General features: G+C 40.8%; 1 protein-coding gene across 2 annotated transcripts in view; it reads right to left on the minus strand.

The window, feature by feature from the left end:
- Positions 1-17,643, minus strand: part of LOC127794282 (protein DETOXIFICATION 40-like) — a 40,886-nt gene that overhangs the window by 7,107 nt on the left and 16,136 nt on the right. The gene's annotated exons all lie outside the window — the stretch shown is intronic.

A 17,643-nucleotide genomic window follows, 5' to 3' on the forward strand; every position in this document is an offset into this window, starting at 1 on the left:
GGGCTATTAGCTCCAAAAAATCAAACGTTTCGGGTTTTGGCAATTTTATCCAATGCTTTCAAGTTTAGCAAGAAGAGTCTAATTTTTGAAATTAGTTGCAATTTTAGTCAATGCTGAAATTAATTTTGACCGATGTGTGGCTTTGTCTAGGTGGCATGCCATTTGGTATTTATTTATTTTTTTAATTTTTTTTTCATTATTTTTTGAAGAAAAATGCTCTCTCTAACATATACACCAACATATATATATATACACACACACACACAGCAACATATATATATACACACACACAACAACATATACACACACATTAATATATATATATACATACACAAAGGAAAAGTCCGATCAGAGAAGTTCGATAATGAAGGGTGTGGAAGTTTGATAATGAAGGCTGGAAAAGTCCGATATGAAAAGCTCGATCGGAGAAGCCTGATAATGAAGGGAGTAGAAGTTTGATAATGAAGGCTAAAAAAGTCCGATCGGACTTTCGATCGGAGAAGCCTGATAATGAATAGCGTAAAAGTCTGATAATGAAGACTGGAAAAGTCCGATCGGAGAAGCTCGATAATGAAGGGCGTAGAAGTCTGATAATGAAGACTGGAGAAGTCCAATCGAAAAAGCCCGATCAGAGAAGCCCGATAATGAAGGGCATAGAAGTCTTATAATGAAGGCTGAAAAAGTTCGATTGGAGAAGCCCCATAATAAAGGGCGTAAAAGTCTGATAATGAAGACTGGAAAAGTCCAATTGGATAAGCCCGATCGAAAAAGCCCAATCGAAAAAGTCCTATCGGAGAAGCCCGATAATGAATGGCGTAAAAGTCTGATAATGAAGGCTGAAAAAGTCCGATCGAAAAAGTCCGATCGGAGAAGCCCGATAATGAAGGGTGTAGAAGTCTGATAATGAAAGCTAGAAAGTTCGATCGAAAAAGCCCGATCGAAAAAGTTCGATTGGAAAAGTCTGATAATGAAGGCTGTAGAAGTCCGATTAGAGAAGTTGAACTTCATCATCGATCTCTCTCTTTCAGCCTCTCTCTCCCTCCCACCAACGCCGCTGTCATCCCCCCCACTGTATATATATTGTTGTGTGTATATATATGTTATTGTGTGTATATGTTTATATATATAAATGTTGCTGTGTGTAAATATTTTTGTATGTGTGTGTATATATATATTGTTGTGTGTGTATATAAATACATGTTGTTGTATGTGTATATATATGTGTTGTTGTGTGTGTGTATATATATATGTTGTGTGTATGTGTAGAGAAGAGAAAAGAGAGCATTTTTTTTTAGAAAATAATGAAAAAAATTAAAAAATAAATTAAATACCAAGTGGCATGCCACTTGGGTACAGCCACACGTCGATCAAAATTGATTTCAGCATTGGCTAAAATTGCAACTAATTTTAGAAATTGAGCTTTTCTTGCTAAAATTGAAAGCATTAGATAAAATTGTCAAAACTCGAAAACGTTTGGCTTTTTGGTACTAATAGCCCTTTTTGCAATGAGAATTCTTCTATTTATAGAGAAACATAAGATTTAAGGATAAGCATTAATGGTATTTCAAAATCGACTAGGATTTGAAATTTTTATGGACAAGGCTTATCCATTGCTTGTTTTTCGAATGGACTTTTTACATTATACTCGTGTATTAGTTGGGACTTTCTCGTGAGAGAAGAACTCTAGAAGATCTTCCAGTCTCCTGGAGCCTTACTTGTTAATTAGCATTCTTTTCGAGATTGTCATAAATCCTTTGAAAGAATCTAGTTTGTTGAAACTATCGACAATCTAGAACAATCTCTCAAAAATTTTCAAGAACTGTTGATACTCTTCAGGAGATTGTCGACAATTTGATCAATTTTTTAGATTTTAAGGTGTTTTTTTTCTCTTCGTGGGCTTGTTAACCTAAAGGCTTTGTCTTTTTTGAGCCTTTTCGGCCTTTCACTCTTATAGGTTTGACTTAAGATACATCACCTATATTTGTTTTCAAAATAAAAAAAAAAAGTTAATCAAACGCATAATTTTTATGCAATTACATTTTTTTTTTCATTTTTTTCTCTATTTTTCTCTCTCAAATCATCAATTGGAACCAATCTCCTCCATTTAAAGGTAAATTATATATATATATATATTTAATTAATTTGTAATAAGAGCATTATGTGTAATTATTTAAGATTAATTAGGAGATTACAATCATTTTCTTTTTTTTAACATATAAATCCAGGTTTCTTGGTAAAAAATAATGTCAAAGTAGTATTAAAAATAAAACTAGGAGGGAGTTAAGTATCTCAAATTATAAACATTGAGGGAGTAGTAAATTTTAACTTATATATTATATATATATAATATGTGTGCATATATATACACACACATTTAGAGGGGTGACTCATGCTATACACGTGTAAAAAATAAAAAATTATTGGGTGATATTTAATAGTTAAAATTTATTTTTTATTTTTTTATGTAAATTAAACAAAATAACTTTAGTGTAATTATAAATCATATGTCCCACAAACAACAAACAATTTGGATATGAAACAGACCCAAGTGACAAATCTGGGTTAAATCTGCAAATGGGTATCTAAGTCAAGTGCATGCCTATATGGGCTGAAAACCAACAACCCAAAAGCAAAAGAAACAATGGAAGAGAAAAACAAAGCTGAAGATTAAACCAAGGCCGAGTGGGTACCACCCTACTCGGTCATGGATGGCATAAAATAATTGAAGACCTCCAATCGATCCATTGATGAAGCATGCAACACAACTTGTTGAGCAAGGACACAACTGAGCAAGACAATAATTGAGTGGCCACCACTTGATCAAGAAGATCAAAGCAACAAGAGAGGGCTTATTAAGTGATAAACAACGAGAAAAAATGAAACGAATCGAACAAAAAGAAGAGATACCATCAACCAAGGAAAAAAATATATATCATCAAACAACAGAAAAGAAGTCAAAAGAAGACCTTACACTCGACCATGACTTAATGGAACATGCCTACTCGCTCGTCTCCATCCGACCATGCCATCCATCACCCCCAATAGCCTTTCTTCTAGCCAAAAGACCCTTTTGGGGCGTTTCACAAACTGAACTCGAGAGCCTCTTTCTAAGACCCTCCTAGGGATCTATAAGAATATTCTAAGATTCTATAGAATATGCCAAGATTCCATAAAATATGTCAGGAACATGCTAAGAATATTCCATCCTAAAAACATGGGATGGCTGCCACATGTCCCCCTCTCACTCTTTTATAAATATGAGGACCTTCTCCTCTCCTAGGTATGCTCACTCTATCACTCTGACTCCAATTCTTGCACTTAAGCACTCAAAGATAACTTAAGCATCGAAAGGTTTGCATGGGGACCTCCACCCGTGCCCCAACTAGTTGTTCATCTTAACATACCTCTTGGTCATTTAAGGACCTTTCGGTCATTTCAGGGCCTCTCGGCCATCAGAAGCCTATCATTCATCAGCAGCCACCCAGTCATTAAAGGTCACCCATTCATCAAGGCACCTATTCATTGCAACAAGACCCCTAGGTCTCCTGATCATTAAAACAAGACGCCCAAGTCTTCTGATCATCATCACACAAGACTATCAAGATCACATTTCCCACTATAATGACCTGTTAGTGGGTCTAGGTGCTTGTTAATTTTATTTTTGGGCATTGGAAATTTTTCCTCTATGAAATTAAATATTGGAAATATTTTGAGTGTTGATTAAGAGGTCAAACTATGGGAAAAATTTTTATTGGGGAAAAATATTTAGTGATAAGGAAAAAGGTATTGTCAAATGGGCCTAGCCATATGTTATTGTGATGTGTCTAAATTATGTGATTGGGCTTTTAAAATTTTGGGTTGAGGCCAAGTGTATTGGGTTGTGTTTTCATTATGGTAAAGTTGTAAAGCCCATTGGGCCTAAAGAAATGTGGGGTTATTAAGTTGGGCTAGTGAAATGGGTATTGGGGCCATGTGCATAAAAATTTGTGTTTCTTATTTAATAAAAAAAATGAATTATGAAAAGTTTAGTGAGGGCATGAGGTTTGTTCATTGTGTGTGATAAAGCTAAGGGCGAAATGGGAATTTCATAAATGGGTATTTATTATAAATGAATTTGTGTGTATTATGGAGTAAAAAGGAAAACGGAAAAGAAAAGAAAAAGAGGTAAAAGACCAAAATAGGTTTAATGGAGGCCTTATGTGTGTTAAAAGAGAGGGGCAACATGGTAATTTAGACAAGGGGTGGTTGGAGAGTTGATGGCAGCCCATACCTCACCCATGCCTTTTCTTTTTGCTTGTCTTCTTTCCCTCTCTTTCCCCTCCTCTCCCGATCGGCCATCCTCTTCCTCTTCTCCATTGTTTTCTTCCCATTTTTCTTGGCTTGAAGTGAGGATTTCTAGCTTTGGAACAACAAGTTCTTTTGGTTCTAGCACAAAAAAAAAAAAAAAAGGCAAGTTCCTATTCTTTTTGATATAACAAGATCCTTTTTGTTGATTTCCATTTGCATAGCTCAATTTTCTTTGAATGCGGTGCCTCAAAATAGTCCGTTGTGGGTTTTTGGATCCTTGAATTTCTACCTTATCATTGGGGAGTATTGTAGCCCTTCATTTGTATTTTGTATAGCCATCCTTGGAAAATTGTGGATAAACGTTTAAACACCTTAATGGAGTCTTGGTTTACTCCATGTTTTTAGGGAATGATGGGTTGTTTATCAATGGGCAATGGTGTGCAAGAATATGGACTACTTGCACACATTTTTGTTATAATCCTAGCTTTTTCATGGTGATCTGTCAACCGATTTGGTGATACTTGTTAATCGTTTGGGATTTTTGTATTCTGTCAGTCGACAGATTCCCTCCATCTGTCGACCAACTTTGATTTGTCATTCTGTTAGTTAACAATTTTCTCTCATCAGTCGATCGATGTTCATATCAGGTTTTTCTAATTGACAGATGGTGGGTTATCTGTCGACTGTTGGGTTGTTTCAAGGGTTGACAGTCAACAAATCTCCTTAATTTGTTGACCGATTGAGCTATTCTTGTTGCTTGTTTGAGGAATTATATTATGTCGGTTGACGAATTTATTTTATTTGTCGATCGATATTAGTTTGGTATTCTGTCAATCGACAAACGCTTCCCATCTGTCGACTGATTCTTGAATTTTGTTCTGTTAGTCGACAGATTGTGGATCATCTGTCGACCGATAGGTTGTGTTGGCCTTTGGCTGTTAACAGATACCTCTCATATGTCAATTGATTGTTACCATTGATGGCTTAGTCTTTCTTTTGATGCTTTGATTTGCCTCCCAACCCTCATGTGAGCCCTTAATAAGATGATGCACCAACTCATAATCTTAAATGATATACTTGAAGGGTGGGAAAATCTACTGTATGGAAGTGTTGGAATAACGTAAAATGAATGCTAAATGTGAATTGTTAATGAGTGTATTGTGTAATCTGTAATTCCAAAAATGTCAACAAATGTTTAATTTGGTATTAACTAATATTTGTGGCATGTGATGTTGGCATATGCATGGCAATTTATGTATGTGAGAAAGAGGATATCTTAGCAAGCCGATGAACTTTTGTCTATTGTGGGAGCTTCGGCTCATAAGGCGCGCTTAACATAGGATTAGAGCGCGGGTGGATAATGGTCCACAAGATGATGTATGATACTCCTAAGCATTGCATGGCATGTAATAATGGTGATTATGAGGCACGGTGAAACAAATATATGAATCATGATGATAATTCTATATTCCATGTTAAGGTAGTTATTCATGTCTCAATTCTTTATCATTCATTACTTGCTAAAGAAAGGGTTGGTCCGAGCGAGGCATGATTAGACATGTACAAGGCTCTCCCAACCAAAAAGATCTTGGGGATATTTTGAGGGGGAAGGTAGATTAGTTTATGCTCTAAATTTCCATTCTTGCCTTTTTATTTTGTAATGTATGAGCGCCTTAGCCTACGAAGTTGTTAAAGAATGTTGATTGTTAAAGGAATGTATATGATCTTTTGTGGTTAAGTTGTTTTATGTTCTAAGTAGATGATTTTAAATTGAGATTTGCTTATACCTATACTTTTAACGACCTCCTTTCAGATTTCTTATGCTAGCAAGATTATCTGGGAGAGGGTCATTATATCCACACTATAAATTCATTGTTGTATTTTGGCAACAACAGTTGACATCATCTATAGGAAATAGAATGAAAAATCAAAACAAATATCACTATTGATGGGACACACCAAAGCAATCGACGAACTCTCATCCAAGGCGCGGAGACTCGCCCACCTTAACGAAACCCTCATCACCCAATGGGAGTGCACTTACCTCTCGTATATTCTCAGCAATAAGGGAGCACTCAACCAACTCCTCTAGATCCCCAATAGCTGATTGGGACTCAGCTAACTCCTAGAAACCCTCAACAACATATGGGGACTCAACTACTTCCACCAGGCTTCCAACATTTGTTAGAGGTTAATTAGTATAGACGTCATAATTTTCCTAGCACTTCACAGCAGGTCCTTCCCATAGTCTCCTGGGCAAAATATGAAGTACTACAATAACAACATATTGAGGGAATGCAAGCACTAGGAGACATGATGGGAATATTTCAAAGCATGGTCCCCAATGCAGCATTACCCGTCACACTAAGAAGATTCATACTAGAGGTTGCCTCACCAAGGAAAGCCTAGCCAAGAGATGAGGAAATTAGTTCTTATTGTGAAGCTGCACCTAACTCCTACTCTTGGTCCTCTCCTCACCAAGGAAATCGACCAAAAGCCCCCGCTGTGAGGCACTAATGCTTCCCCATAACATAATTGGGAGCGTGAGCAAAATTACCAGGGAGCGGGAGGTGATAGACAAAGCCTAAGAAAAGGAAGACATCAAAAAGTTGTGGCAAGTATGCCTATAAGAAGAAGGCAAAGCCCTATTAGGGGTTTGATGCTAAGAAATAGAAGGGCTAATAATCACACCACAATGAGTATACAGGACGTTATGAAGATGGTGGTGAAAGAAATGCTTGAATAGAAGAGATTGGTTCCAGTCACGGAGGAACAACCAAGAAGGAGATCCCCATTCACTGAGAATATATTGGGGAAGCTACTGTTGAGAAAATTTAAGATGCCACAAATGACCATCTATGCCGATAAAGATGATCTCGACGATTATATTTAGAATTACGAGACTTTGATGACTCTTCATTGTTGAGACGATGAAATTATGTGTCAGGCATTCTCACTGACTCTAACAGGGCACGCTTGGACTTTGTTCAGCGGTTTACCTGAAGCATCCATCTCATCATTCGAGCAGTTGAGGACGAAGTTCATTAAAGCATTTGTTATTAATTATTGGAAAAGGAAAAAATAACGTATCTTCTCGAGATTTGATAGGGAGGCAAAAACACCCTTTACCAGTACGTGGACAAGTTTCATATGCTACCCTCGAGATTCATGACTTACCAATTGAAATGGAAATATCCACCATGTTGCAAGGGACACAGCTAACTTCTCTACAAGAATCGCTATCTCTAGACCCGCAAAAGTCCTTAGCAGATTTATTCGACATGGTAAATAAATACATACATCATGTGGAGGTAATGAGGACTATGGCAATAGATGAAGACTAGGAGTGAAAAAAAAAAGTAGCGACATGTTGAAGAAGACATTAATCGGTGACAAGAAAGTGCATGAAGACTGGATGTTGTTAGGCCCCAAGTTAATCACTATGCCCAACTCACCCAACCACGGTCAGCCATATTGACGGTCATAGAGGGGTCAGGCCTCATCAGACTTCCAAAAAGGATGGATTGACCTATAGGAAAAAATCAAGATGAATATTGCAGATACTATAGAACTCATGGCCATTCCACTAATTAATGCTGGGAATTAAAAAATAAGATTGAAATGCTTGTTCGGAAAGGGCATTTACAGAAATACATACGAGGAGAAGAAAGAAACAATAGAGAGCTAGACCATTCGAGCTCAATCTTGGTCCTCTCTCTGGGCCCAATCTCGACCTTTCCTCTAGGCCCAATCTAGCCCCAATCTTAGCCCTGGGCCAACTTGCCGTGGCATCATTGCAACCCCTACTGGGTATTCGCGCGGCCACCTTAGATCCCATCCTTATTAATGGTAGATCTCATCCACATTAATGAGGGTCTCGTCGCCACCATGCTACCACATGGGAACCTCTACCAGTGCTCGATAGTCAGTCCCATCACCTGCAAACACACAACGCATGCATGTAGAAAGACGTCTCCTCCTCCTATATCAGTCAGCTCTTTTCAGAGCCAAGGTATGTTCTGCCATCTGACCTACTGATACACTGCTCATTTTCTTGCTCTTACTCACTAGAGCGTCAGAGTGCTTGCAGGTGCCAACCGCCCCCCGGACGGACCCGTCGCCAGAGCCCGCGTGTAATACCCCATATTTTCGTGAGGTTGTCACGTATTTTAAGTGAATTCAAAATATCGAAAAAGTAGCTTGATAGCAAAATAAATCGTCGAATCAATGGTAGGGAGCGCCTTGAAGCGTAAATACTTGAGGATAAGGGTATGTCATTGACGAGCATCTCAAGACGGGATTTATGACACTGAAAGTAGTCGGAACATAGATAATTTTTTGGTACAGCTAATTTCATCCTGAAAAATCGAATGATCATAAAAGATGTAATACTCGAGATTTTTTGACTCAGATACTTGAGGAAATAGGATATTTTAAGGGATTGTGGAAGTCTAGAGACAAAAGTTCAGTTTTTGAGCTAGGGGCAAAATTATAATTTTTGAGGTTCAGATAAAAGTGTAATTTACCTAAAACCAGGTGTATTAGCGTAATTAGTCATGTCTTCAGGGACTAAAATGCAATTAAAAAATGGCATGGGACCAAGTTGGAAGGGGTCTAAGTGCAATTACGCCAAAGTGTAATTATTGAAACCTTTTTTCTAGGGGCATCTGGGAGATTAAGGATAAAGCCTCATGATGATCTATTGGATAAGATTTGATGAGATTTGATTGGATGTGATTTGATTTGGATAAGATTTGATTTAGATAAAATTTGATTCAGATAAGAATGTTTGTAGAAAATTTTAGAAGATTTGGAATGATTAGAGAATATTTTAGAAAATTTGAAATGATTAGAATATCTTGGAAGATTTAAAAAAGATTTGAAATGATTGTGACTTACTTGGTGGCCAAGTTTTAAAGCCTATAAATAAGGTATTCATGGCCAAGGGTTTCCTCATTCTAAGTTGTGATAAATTCATGCTAAATGAGAGTGCTTTGAGCTTAGTGGATAGAAGGCTTTTGTTCCTAGAGAAGAAGAAGCACTTGGGCAATGAGTGAGGACGTGTGAGGAGGTGGTTTGGTCAAAAGACTTGGGGATTTGCACGAATTTTGAGGAATCCCGAATTAAGTTCAAGGTGAGACTCCTATACTCCAAATCCTATTTTTGTTCTCTTATGAGAGACTTCTATTGCATGAAACGTGTTTTGTGAAGTTCCTATACGTAAACTCTTGTTGTTCTCTTACATGAAATTATGTTGCATATATGAAATGTATTTTTTTGAAAATATATGCTATTAGTTTTCAACTATTGCATTTATGAAATTCGTGTGGCTATACTGTTGCACCTATTTGTTGTTGGCCAAGGGCAAAAGTCAGATAACCCCCGAGAGCCGCTATGCGTGCGCCATTGAGAAAGCTCTCGTGGGAAAGACCGCGAGTCTAAGGGACAATGAATGTGGTGTTTGCTTGAGTTCTATGAGGTCGGGCCAAGGTGACATGGTTAGGGACTTCCCGAGAGGCGTTATGCGTGCGTCATTGATAAAGCTCTCGTTGGAGGAGGCTGATATGTTCACGAGGCACTTCGGAGTAGTCCTCGTTATTTCCTCATACGTTTTATACCTGTTCATGCATTTATATAAACTGTTTTGGAGTTTCTCACTATAAGGTTCATCTTCTAATTAGACTATGTCCCTGGAATATCCAAACGTTCCAGGTTCGACAAGTGGCTCTAAGGGAAAAGAAATGGCTGAAGGATAAGCTTTTTTTGCTGTCTGTAGCATGTTTAGCATATCTTTATGTATGTATGAGAAATTCAGTTGATGTGAACCTTAGTATGATTTGGTTATGTTGAGGCGTTTGGTTATTGCTTTCGAGAAATGATATCCATGTAATACGTTTGTAGACGTCTTGAACAATTTCTTATATTATAAATAAAGTATTATGGTTGCGTACTATATAAGGTTCGATCTAGGTTACGTATTCATAACTATATCACCTATCTTGGCTATTTGTTTATTGGGTTTGTTAGGCTGAGAAGGTGAACATTAGGGTTTCTAGAAAATTGTGTGATGTATATCGATGGATGTGTTGTGAAGAAAAAAAAAAGAAATTCCTGAAATCCTAAGTTATAACACACCCGAAAAATTTGGGGTGTTACACCGTGCCTTGCCGTTGCTACCCCGCCTTCAACTGCCCCTCTTAATTAGGAAGAAAAATCTGGCGCCTACCATGGGGCTCGGTAAAACTTACCTACCCCATAATTTCACTAGAGCCTTTCAAGCTAACCCCATTGCCATACCATGGTGCGAACCAAAAGTGCCCCCGCCCAAGAACTGAATAACGCCGACCATCTCCCACAAAATCCAGTTGTCATAGAAGTCCTTCTCTAGACGGTCTAGCAACTCCAGAACCAAGTTACTGAATTAACCTGAAACCAGCAGCGCGACTAACCCAACGAGTGGGTCGATTGTGACGTAGAAGGTAGTCATCACCAACACCACTAGTCCACCCACACCCCATTCCTCCACCTCCTGCGTCCTTGTACTCCCACAGTCACCATTTTTCTGAGTTTATCATGGTCGTTCCTTTACCAGACGGCTTTTGCCTCCCCAACAATTTGGAACCTTATGATGGCACCACCGACCCTCAGGACCATCTCACCATATTTAGTGCTGCCATGCTGATAAGCGGAAGCTTAGACTCGATCATGTGTTGATCCTTTCCTAGCACCCTGAGGAAGTCGGCCATGTTGTGGTTCTCGTCTTTGGAGTTGAACTCCATCCACGACTTCTCCGAGCTAGCCACTCACTTCCTTACTCATTTCTCCACTAGCCGAGCTCATCATAAGACGTCGTCCAGTCTTATAGACATGAAGTAAGGCAAACATGAGCCACTGCGAGCATTCATGAACAGGTTCTTTTAGGAGGCCCTTTAGATCAAGGATCTCAATCCTACGGTCTCCTTACATGCCATCATTGCCGGGTTGAGAGCAGGCCCTTCGCCAACTCACTGGCTCGAAAGCCCCCTTCCATCTTGGATGATCTCAGAACGCGCGCAGTAGGATACATCAACATGGAAGAGGCCTCGGCCGCTTGGCGCAGCAAAGCAGAGCTACAGGCACGACCGCAACTGGTTCCCTAATCAGGACCTCCTACCAAGCATCGACACAACCACGGGAGGGACTCCTACCGAAAATAAGAAAGCTGAGATCACAACAAATGGGGGAGAGAACCACCCCGGGCCCTCGAACCACCTCGGTTGCACTACAACACATACACCCCCCTCACAACAAGGCGGGATCGAATTTTCCAAGAGGTTTACAATGCCAGGGACATCCCCCTCCCTGATATCAGCGAGCAGCGACCCCCTCGCTGCAACACCGACACCAGCAAGTGATGTGATTACCATCGTATGTTTGGGCATACAACCGAAGAGTGTGCCACCCTAAAGGACCAAATAGAACACCTAGTCAAGGAAAGATATCTCCGCCAATATGTTTATAGATCGGACTGAAGGCTATCCCCGTAAGACAACCCGGACAGGTAAAGGAGTCGCAACCTTCAGAGACGGCACCAAACAGGAAATAGACAAAACGTCGGACCACTCCCAAGGAATCCAGTAGCCGGAGTCATTAACACCATCTTTAGAGGCTTCACAGGCGGAGGAGAATCAAGCTCAACAAGGAAACGACACCTCTTGGCAGTAATGTCGATAGATAGCACCGAGAGGAAGCCGAAGAGGATAGCCTGAGACCCCACAATCTCCTTCAGGACTTCGAAGGTATCGATAAAAATCTCGATGATCTCATGGTAATCTCAGTCATCGCAGCAAATTTCTTAGTAAAGAAAGTCCTCGTGGATCATGGCAGCTTGGTTGACCTGTTATGCTTGTCAACCCTAAAGAAAATGGGAATCCTCGAAAATGAGCTAAGACCGTTCAACGGGAGCTTGATTGGTTTTTCTTGAGAATAGGTAGGCGTCAGAGGCTACGTCAACTTACTGACTTCAATCGAGACGGCTCCCCTCGTCAAAACAATTCGTATCCGATATCTAGTCATTGAGTGCCAGACACCATATAATGCACTGCTTGACCGCCCCTCTCTCAACAACTTAGGCACAATAGTATCCACTCCTCATCTGGCCATGAAATTCCCAGTGTCAGATACCAAGGTCGGAGCTGTCCACGCTGATTAGAAAGAGGCTCAGCAATGCTACCATGATAGCCTCAGAGTTCGAAGCCCCGAGCCCCGCAAGGACAATAAAGGAAGCAAAGTCCCCGAAAGCAACAGCCAAGTGGTAGGAACAAATTGCCAAGCCCCACACCCTAGCGTGCATATGGCGGAGTTAGAACAGCAAAATCGGCCATCGGATGACCATTGTCAACCCGTAATAGAACTCCACCTCGTTGACCCGGACCCCTGCTCGGAGCAGACCGTCTATGGCAAACATACCTCACTAGATCATCAATAGCATCAACAATGGAGTTAGCCACCTAGCCGAGCTCAAGAGGAAACCTTCACCCAAATCGAAGAGCATGGGCGAAGCATGGACATACCATAGCTAAGCAGCCATCCTTTCGGTGACTCACTGTTACAATGCACTTTACTAAATAAAAATAGTTTCTTCCGCTTATTACTTGTCATATCTTCATAAAGTACAAACACAGGCTTTCCTTCGACAGTCCCCAAGAACCCTCAACATATCCCCGTTTTCACCTTGACATTGCCTCAACCTGGATCACATCGACCCTGCTTGACCAACTAAATACAAGACCAAGTCATCCGCAACCTCAGCTCACCTAATACTCACACCAGTGAAGACAAACATTCAAACAAAATTAATAGAATAATAGGATATTCCAAGGTATTTCAAAAATCCCATGTTTTACTAAAGCAATTCAAATACAAGTAAAGCAGACACACCTTATAGCAAGGCTTTGCCCCGCGCGGATCTCAGGTACAACCTCGTCATTGCTCTAGGCGCCTTGAGCCTGCCTCGGCCCAATTGAGCCACGCCTTGTATCAGACAGGCACATAGGACCTCGAGCCAAACTCGATCCTCCTTTAAACCATGCTCGAGATCGACATGGCCGTGCTTGGGTCCGATTACAAAGTATCTTATATCAAATATGACTAGAAGGGTCAAGAAGTGGTGCTATCACCAAAAAGAGCATCTAAGACACAATGAAAAATAAGGTACCCAGAAGACACCTTCATCTCATTACGAAATTTACATCTAATTACAAGCTTCATATCTGTAATGATTTTACATTACACTTGCCTATCACGCTACAACCACGACACAGCACAAACGCCTAAAAACACAATCGAAGTAAAACAAGGCCAGGCTATAGTAGCTGCAGGACGCACTCCTCTTATAATCATCGGTAATCGCTTTCCCCACAGGCCGCTTGGGAAAGGTTGAAACTCTTTTGTACCACCTGACATCCTATCCCCAAAGGGGTCGGATTTCGCTAGCGCGACAACTGCTCCTGAAGAAAATCCAAGACGACCCAGCTCCTAAGTGATGTCGAGATTTCCCACTTTCAATTCTGGAGCTATCAAATGACCCCTACCTCGAGTCTGATGATGTCGACATTAAAGATCCAAGCACTCGAATGTCGGAGCACGGTACTTGCACCAGAGGCAAACTTCGAGAAAGCCACATCACCCATTTTAGACACAACATGTCTCACACATCCTAGTACTACTCTTGTTCTAACACGCTTAGCCTTAAACCTCTCAACCCCACCCGCAAGGCTGCCAATAGAAATACCTCTCCCAGATGGAAAACCCCCACCGCGAAACACTGACCCCATTTCCCTAATCTCCCAGAACTAGGATGCAAATGAGCAAAGATAGCATGGAAAGAAATCAAGGGCTTTCCTTCCTCTTCTTATAAGCGCAATTGCCCTACGGTCAGAAGATCCTCACCATTCCCTAAAAATTAAATATGGCCAGACTCTAAAAAATTGTGCCATCAATATGGTCATATCCTTGCCTCGAAAAATGAAGGGTCACTCCCACCATGACCAATCAACGTCTTCCACGTGCTAATAGGGACACCAAGACGATGAAATGTTTCGCCAAAGTAGCATGCTCAGCGCCGTCAAAGCATCGCCTCATCTATAACCTCGAATCTCTTGCTATGCACGCAATTCCCCAAACTCTAAGATCAGGCACCAGCCATAGCACTTAACTTAGGAACCACTACGTCAGCGCTCAAGGGCCCCAGCTCGGCTAGGAGAAAGCATGACACACTAGAAAGAAAACAAAGAATGCGCCTTACGAAAAAGAAAAGTAATTGGACATTTCATTACGAGTAGCAAGTCAAAAGGCAACAAAAGTAGCAGGCCGCAATATCACAAGCCTTGACAAAATCGAGCTATCAAGGAAATGCTAAGAAACCTACACTACTATAAAAAATAAAGTACTAAATTAGCCCAACTCGGCTAGAGGCTAGACATCATTAGGAACACTTTCCTTAGCTTGGTCCACCCCGGCTCCAGGAATTCCCCTTGAAGTCCTAGCGCTCGCCTCTTCGACCCTCATATATGGCTTGCAAGGCTGCAGGTCTAGGCCTAAGAACAAAGTCCGAATGTGGAGTAGAGCTTCCTCGTAACCCTCCCCTCCAACATTTGAGCCCTGCCAGCCTTTTCCATCGATCGGGTGGCCTCAAGCGCCACTTTCAGATGGGCAATCTCCTCATTCAAATAGTGAAACTCTGCCCTGGCATCCTCGCGCTAGCGACTGAGACGGCTTATGACCTCATGACAACAAATCAGCGACGCCTCCGACCCCTCCAGCCGCTGACTCAAGTTGGTCATCACCCTGGCTACTTCTCCCCCCCCCCCCCCACATTGCTCTCCACCGCCTCTTGGATGGGTCTTATCTCCTCTCAATGCGATCGCTTGTGAGCAACCATCTCCGATTGGAATCCGGACTCTAGCTCTTAACATTCTGCCAAAACCCCTAGAACCCAATCCTCTACCCGATAGTACGCCACCCAATGATCCCTTAACAAAGAAGGATCAAACACGCCCACAGAAAACGCGCTAGCAGACCACTCAACCCCTTTGGCATCCCTCAGGAGTTTCCGATTCTACAATTGCCTTTCACCGATAGCAAGTCCCTTGGAAGGCATTAGAAGCAGTCGGAACAACTAGCGCAGCGGTAGAAGATATCAGATCGACAGTTGAAAGGGTGGCACCTCTTTCACCATTGCCCCTAGGGGCCTCTCTTTTTCCCTCAAAGATAGCCTTCAACATTTCCCTACTAAGATAGGGAACCACTTCTACCTGTAAGGAATGAGTGGGAAGAAAGACTTAGAAAATAATGCACCTTTGACGTAAGGAAGAAGAAACGTTGGAAAAATCAGAAGATAGGATACACACACTTTCCACTATTCCCACACGTCACGTCCAAAAGAAAGCAAAAAGCCATCAGGCACTTAGCAAAGTGCTAGGGAAATTATGAGACGTCGTGTATACCTACGACAGTGTGCCTTCTTGGCATAATGCTTCATACCCTGAATTGTCGCGCGTCATATACATCGGGGGGCTTCCTCCATCGCTAGAACCAATCCCCACCCTGCAAGGATTGGGAGGTTGGTTATAGCTAGAGCGCCCCGCCCTCCAGAAGCATACTCAAAACCTCATCGAGGAAAGCGTAATCTTTTCCTTTCAAGTTTAGATGGTGTATGTAGACAAGAGCTCGACCATACCCTGAACACGTCCCAACAGCAGCACGAGACCCCTCTGAGGCACACTCATGGTAGCCAACCGGTGATAGAGCGCATATTTTCATATTATTTAGTCCTCATATTTAGTCTTTTTGCACGTTAGTTGTGTCATTTTATTCATCTTGATTTTGTTTTATTTTATTTTATAGCAATTGAGCTTCACACTATTTTATTTTATTTTGGACAGATTTGGGCTTCCTGGGTCAAGAGGAATTTTGATGGCAAGAAGGGAAACAAGGAGATTGGAGACAAAGAAGCAAAAGTGTGCTGACAAATTTGACCTTCTGTGCTTCTTTCAAATTTTTGGCAAAGTTATAATCCCAGAACGTGAATGATGTCTCATAGATATTGTATAGGACTTCTTGGGCTTTCTGGAATGGTATGGTTTGTCCAAATCCGAGTTTGTTTGGGCCTCCAAACATCGCTTCAAAGTTGGGGCCGAAAAGTTGGGTCAAATTAGGAAAGCTGCACAGACGCTGAATCTTTAAAAGGCCATAACTTGTGCGTCCGATATCCAAATCAAGTGATTAAAAATCCCAAATTCATCTACTCTTCCTGATCTACAATTTTTATGAAGGGGCCGAAGCCTAGAACGCACGTTATCCTATTCGAAATCAGCTGTGAAGTTTCGGTAACCTAGGGTTTCCTCCCTAAGCTCTATTTAAGCACATTAAGATGCCATTAGGGGAAGATTATTCTTTTCTCACGTGAACAGTAGCCAATTTTCCTTTTCTCCATTGTTCTTGTCAAGATGGAAGGCTAAGGATTTTGTAACCGGTTGCATGCCATACTCCTTATCCGGTTTGAATCTTTGAACGTTTTTATATATCTGTTTTCATCTTTAATCTTATGGTTTTGTTTCTTTGCTTCTTGTCAAGTGTGTATGTATTTTATGCGATCGTATGAATGCATGCATGATGCTTGGACAGATTTGACTAATAGGCTCGATTGGGCTATTGGTTTGCAGGAAACAACATAAATTTAGTGGGCGATTGTTCATGTCGGTTTCAGATCTATGTGCTAAAAAAATTGAAACTTGTATATTGATTAAGAAGATCTTCTATGATTTTTATATTTGTTTCGATTTAGTCTTCGGCGATTGTCAAGCATTTTTTTTAGATCTGGGGATTAAAGATAAATAGATTCTTTATATGGTGGATGATGATACCCGGGTAGGGAGGAAAGGTTGCAACCGGTTGCATCTCGGTTTATTGTGTTCTAGTTTATTTTGTTTTATGTTTTTCATAAACCCCCCCCTCATTTAGTCTTGTTTTGACAGATCCGTTTGAGGTTCGTTGGGAGACGACTTTGGGTTGCACCCTTATTGCAAATTCGAATCATTATTCATCTAATCTATTGGTGTTCGACAGCCCGACCAGATTTTGGCGCCGTTGCCGAGGAACCGTCAAAACTGTTTCTGTCATAACAGGATACTAATTTCTAACCCTTTTCCTTTTTCCTTCACTGATTTTCTTCTAATATTACTAACTTTCATTTTTTTTTTCTTTTTCTGGTTTCTTTTTAGGTGATTAGTTGTGTGACACAATATAGAAGGTTTGCAAAACCAAAATCTGCCTTCAAGAGGAAACTTCCAAAATCAACCTACTCACCTAAGGAAA

Source organism: Diospyros lotus, chromosome 2 (genome assembly GCF_014633365.1).
Source record: "Diospyros lotus cultivar Yz01 chromosome 2, ASM1463336v1, whole genome shotgun sequence".
NCBI lineage: Eukaryota > Viridiplantae > Streptophyta > Magnoliopsida > Ericales > Ebenaceae > Diospyros > Diospyros lotus.